This window comes from Sus scrofa, chromosome 1 (assembly GCF_054392235.1).
Source record: "Sus scrofa isolate SSC_HxYL_T2T_F1_AM1 chromosome 1, Sscrofa_HxYL_maternal_Yorkshire_Landrace_v2.0, whole genome shotgun sequence".
In the NCBI taxonomy this organism is placed as follows: Eukaryota; Metazoa; Chordata; class Mammalia; order Artiodactyla; family Suidae; genus Sus; species Sus scrofa.
In genome coordinates, this window is record NC_139383.1 from 147678355 (window position 1) to 147684367 (window position 6013).

The window sequence follows — 6013 nt, forward strand, 5'->3', positions numbered from 1 at the left end:
TTGTCTGTGATCTGCACCACAGCTCATGGCAACGCCGGATCCTTAGCCCTTTGAGTGGGGCCAGGGATCAAACCTGCATCCTCATGGATCCTAGTTAGGTTCCTTTCTGCTGAGCCACAATGGAAACTCTGAGGCTATTTTATTTCTTTCTTTCCTATTTGGATAATTTTCTTTCTGTTTCTTGCATTATTTATTTATTATTATTTCTACTTATTGAATTTGTTAGGACCTCTGCATCCAGTAAAATTGTGAATAGAAATGATGAGAGTGGGTATCCTTTCCTTGTCTCCAGTCATAGGAGAGAAAAATCACTCTTTTACCATTAAGTTTCCTGGGTGGGGTGGTTTTTTTTTTTTTAATCCCCAAGAATGGGTATTTTATCATGAATAGATGCTCTCTCTGCATCTATTAAAATTACTCATATGTTGGGTTTTTGTAGTATGTTAATTACAAAAGTTACATTGGTTGATTTTTAAACACTAAACTAACCTTCTATTCCTGAGAAAACTCTCACTTGTATTGATATTTTCCTTTTTATGTATGTTGATGGATTTGACCTGCTACTATTTTATTAATGTTGTTTGCATCTACATTCACAGGTGATATTGGTTTGTAGTTTCTTTTTTTTACATAATGGTTATATTCCTTCTCCTGCAATCTACTTTGTCTGATATTAACATAGGAACTCCAACTTTTTTAAGGTTAATATTTTTATGGTGATCTTTTTAAATTTTATGTTTAACCCATCTATATTATATTTCAGGTAGGTATCTCTATCCAATTTGACAATTTATACTTTTAATCTAGTCTTATAGTATGTATCCTTTAATTGGAACATTTAAACCATATATATTTAATGTAATATTCATATAGTTATATTTATGTCTGCTATTTTGCTGTTTTTTAATTAGTCCTACCTGTTTTATACTTTCTTTCTCTTTACCTGCCTTTTTTAGAATGCATTTTTTTAGCATTCCATTGTATCTCCTTTTTTGACTTATTAGTTTTATTTTATTAGTTTTTTTAGTAATTGCTCTAGAATTTTATAGCCTACATCTTGAATTTATCACAGTCTTTTCATTTCTGTATGAATAAGGCAAGTTCCTTACTATAGCATACTTCCAGTTTTTGTCCTCTCATTCTTTGTCTTATTTTGTCATCAATTTTATGCTACATGTTGTTGTTGTTATACATTATTGCTACTTTTGCTTTATAAACAAGTATCTTTTTAAAAATTAGAAGTAAGAAAATAAATGAAATGGTAAACTTACATACTTACTATTTCTGTTGGTCTTCCCTTGTGTAGAATTAGGTTTCTGTCGTTTCTTGGAGCAGTTTCAGGTTTACAAGAAAATTAGACAGGCAGTACAGAGTTTTCATATACTCTTCTTCCCCTCACTCTCATCTCTCCCCTTCCCTGTTATTAACATATTGCATTGGTGTGGAACATTTGTTACAGTTGATAAATACTGATGCATTATTATTAACTAAGTCCATGGTTAAATTAGGGTTCACTGTTTTAATACAGTTTTGTTCTTTTTTTCTTGTAGAACTTTTTCAGTGTTCCTTGTAGAGCAGGCCTGCTGGTGACAGATTTTCAGCTTGTCTGAAAATGTCTTTATTTTCATCTGTGAAGGATATTATTGCTTTATGTAGATTTTAGTTTACAGTTTTTTCTCCCCTAGCATTTTAAACGTGTTATTCCTTTATTTTAAACTTGTTTGCATTACTTTTGACAAGGAGTCTGTGGTAATTCTTACCTTTGTTCTTTTATATATAATGTGTTTTCCCTCTACTTTGGGTGCTTTTAAGATTTCCTATTACTGGATTTCAGCAGTTTAGTTATTAGTTATATGCCTGGGTATGGTTTCTATGTACTTAACCTATTTTTTTGTACATTGAGTTTCTTGAACATATGGGTTCAGTTTTCCTCAAATGGAAATTTTGCTCTTTATTTCTTCACATATTTTTTCTGTCTCCATATCCTTCTGGGACTCCAATCACCCCATTTTTAGGTTGCCCTTAATATTCTCACAGCTCCTTGATGCTCTGTTCTTTCTTTTTTTTTGTTTTCTATTTTTACATCTTAAATATAGGGACCTTTTTTTCCTGCACTTTTGAATCTGTTGCTTAGTCTGTTTAGTTGTTTTTTATTTGAGATACTGAACTTTTCATCTTTAGAAACACTTTTTTTTTTTTTTTTCTTTCTTTCTTTTTGCCTTTTCTAGGGCTGCTCCCATGGCATATGGAGATTCCCAGGCTAGGGGTCTAATGGGAGCTGTAGCCATCTGCCTATGCCAGAGCCACAGCAACGAGGGATCCGAGCCTCGTCTGCGACCTACACCACAGCTCATGGCAACTCCGTATCCTTAACCCACTGAGCAAGGGCAGGGATCGAACCCGCAACCTCATGGTTCCTAGTTGGATTCATTAACCACTGTGCCATGATGGGAACTCCTAGAAACTCTTTTGATTATCTTCAGAGTACTTCTTTTTGTTTCTGTTTTTCATTAAATCCTTAAATATATTTATAATATTTTAAAGTTTACGTCTTTAAAGACATAATCTTTCTTGTTTCTGATGTGTTTCTTTTGTTAGATTTTCCCCCCTGGTATGAATTAAACATTTTTTCTCTTATATTCAGTAAATTTTGTTTGATTCTTGGACATTCATCATGCCATTGTCTGGATTTTGTTGATTTCTTCTCAGTAGATGCTAATTTTGTTTTTGTAGCAAATTCCATTTCTTATGAAGTAGTAGTAGTTTAGCACTGCTACTAAGGGGGTGATTCTGCTTTAGTTTCTGCTGATTGCCCCATGTTTCAATGAGGTCTTTCTCCCCTCTAGTTGGAACTTGAACATCTCTAAATTTTATGTAACCTCTGGTAGCTTTGAACTTCCTGCTTCCTAGTCAATCATTGTTCTTTGCCTGGCCTTGTTGAGTTTCACTTAACTCATGCAAAGCTTTATATTCAGCGGGAAACTGTGTTAAGCAGTTAGCCACATGTGACTTTTGAGAGCTTGAATTGTAGCTAGTTCAAATTTAAGTCTTTTGTGAGTTGTGAAACACATTGAATTTCAGAAACTTATGGAAAAAAGGATGTAAAATACCCAATTTTTTAATACCAATTATGTTCTGAAAAGATAATGTTTTGAGCATTTTGGGTTAAATTAACTATGTTAAAATTAGTTTCGAGTGCTTCATTTTATTTTTACAATGTGGTTATTAGAATATTTAAAATTGCATTTTAGGTATGTTTCTTTTGGACAGAGCTGCTGTCTCACTGCTGTCTGCTGCTCTAGAATCCTCTCTGCAGATTTCAGGAGCACATCTCTTCTTGAGCTCCATCTCTCTCTTACTCTCCCCCACAGTTTCCCACTGCCTTAGTCTCCCTAAATTTCAATCTCTGTCTCTTTTACTCACTGAATCCATCAAATTCTGCTTGGCTTCTCACTCCTGCACTGCGCTGCTGACTCTTCACTGTAGGGACACTTTCTTTTTTTCCTCAGATATCGCAGTACTGAGCTCCTTGCTGTCTAGTGTTTTAAAATTATAGTTATTTATATCTGATCAGTTTTCTAGTTGAGTTCAGTGAGAGAGCATGTCTGGAACTAGTTACTGCATCACTGCTAGTAGCAAAAATCTTTTAAAGGCAGGAGTAGTTTGATGACAGTATGTGAGAACATGAATTAAAAATACCATCTTTAAACCTCAGTTTTGATTACAAAATGAAATTCATATTTGAAAAGATACCTTGTATTATGTTTATAGATTTTTCCTTTACATTTTTTTCTTTGTTTCATTTTTATCTTAATCTGTATTGACTTTTAAAGCTGTTTGTTTTCACATAGAAACCTATTTTCTTTGACACTGTCTTAAGCTCAGGGGAGAGGTAGCCAGTGAAATTTTGATAGTTTCCAAATATTAGGCAGTAATTTCCTTCACAGTTGTATTGAGTTTTCTAAAATCAAGATTTGAGAAGATGCTTAGGTTTTTAGGCCCTCAAGATTTGAAACTAGTAATATTAGTATTATGTTAGCAGTACTTTGGTTTCTCTTTGCTTTTATTGACTAGGCACTTAAACAATAAGCTAATATGGTGAGAAGTGTTAGAAGGAACAAATTACTTATTTTTGGTCATTTAGGTTTTCGGTCATCATCAACAGTTGTACTAAGTTTTGTCTGTTCGATAATGTTTTTGAGGCATTTGAGAAAAGGAGTTTTGAACCTCGGTTATTTAATTTAACCCTTTTCGTTAATGTAGAAAATTAGAAGATGACAGTAACGTGTGCCACAGTATAAAATATGGTATTTAATTATAGTCAAAATGATAATGCCTTCAAAGTCTCATTTGTTTCAGAGTATCTTCTTTAAAAGCCCCCCCCTTTTTTTTAATGACCTCTCAATGCAATTTTTGTGATTTTGTTTGTATAATTTTTAGTTCTGGTAATGGTCAAAAAAGAAGCTCAAGATAAATTTTTAAAGCTATAGAGAAATTATCAGTGTTTATCAATTTTGTTCACAGAAGGCACCTATTATTTGTCAGGATGTCTTAATATATAGGTATTGATGTGCCTTGTATATCTGAAGCTGCTCAAACGTATGAGTCCTCTGAGACTGATATCCTTTGCTGCCTTTTAATCTATTGCTATAGTATGCATTCATTTATTTCAGTTATTTTTTTTCAGCAAAAGCAGTAACTGAACTGGTTATACATTGCTGTTAAAGCATGCCTGGACTCTAATCCTGGCTTTACCTCTGTACTGGTTTAGGTGTGTGACCTTGGCTAGTTGCTTCATAGTGTTTCAGTTTCCTCTTGAGGATAATAGTGAGTTGGTTGTTGGCTTTATATCAGTTGACATGGGTAAAGTGATAAGGATACTGATTAGCATATGATAAGTATGCAAATGTTTTTGCTGCTTGTGCAGTTATTGTTGTTATTACATTAGGCCTTCCCTGGACACCTTTTCTCAAATGGTAATCCTTTCCCTGTGACAGTACACTTCCTCCCCTGCTTTATGTTTTTCTCATTAAGGACTTTCCACTAATTTGCCTAATATATTATGTATTCCTTACTCACTGTGTGTTGTACACCTCTTCCACTAGAATGTAAGTTCTGTAAAGTCAGGAATAGATATAGAAATTCATTCCTAGCACCTAGAAGAGTGTCCGGAATATACTGGATGCTCATAAGTGTTTCCTGAATGGATTATATTGAATTGTGTGCCAGATATGACTAGACATTGGGGATATAAAAATGAACAAAGTACAGAAAATTTCCTTTTCCTAAAAAGCACATAGTATGACAGAAGAGACTCAGATTTACAAAACTAACCATAATCATTTTGCACCCTGGAAGTGATGATAATGCTAAGGGTACTCTGAGGGTGCCCTCACGGAAGTTGTCACTGAACTGAAATCCAGATAAGAGACAAGGGAAAAGGTTGTTTCTAGGCAAAGGTAAATACTTGAATACAGTTATAAAGCTTGACAGTTTGGACAGTGGCTTGTAGTCTGTATTAACAATGTGTAGGTTAATTAAAAGTGGACAGAGGAGTTCCCGTCGTGGTGCAGTGGTTAACGAATCTGACTAGGAACCATGAGGTTGTGGGTTCGATCCCTGGCCTCGCTCAGTGGGTTAAGGATCCGGAGTTGCCGTGAGCTGTGGTGTAGGTCGCAGACGCAGCTTGGAATCCACGTTGCTGTGGCTCTGGTGTAGGCAGGTGGCTATAGCTCTGATTAGACCCTTAGCCTGGGGAACCTCCATATGCGGCGGGAAGTGGCCCTGGAAAAGACAAAAAGAAAAAAAAGTGGAGGGAGCTAGGAGGTTGTTTGAGAAAGATAGCTGTTAAATGTACAGGTTGTCTAGCTCTTGCTTGGACAGAGAGCAGTGGGATTTTGGAGGTTCAGTATGTGAAATTGAATGATAACTGGCTACAGCAGTAACATTTTACTTTTGATTTTATTTTTTGAAGGTGAGAGTATGTTTCATTATAGATTGTTATAAATGAACT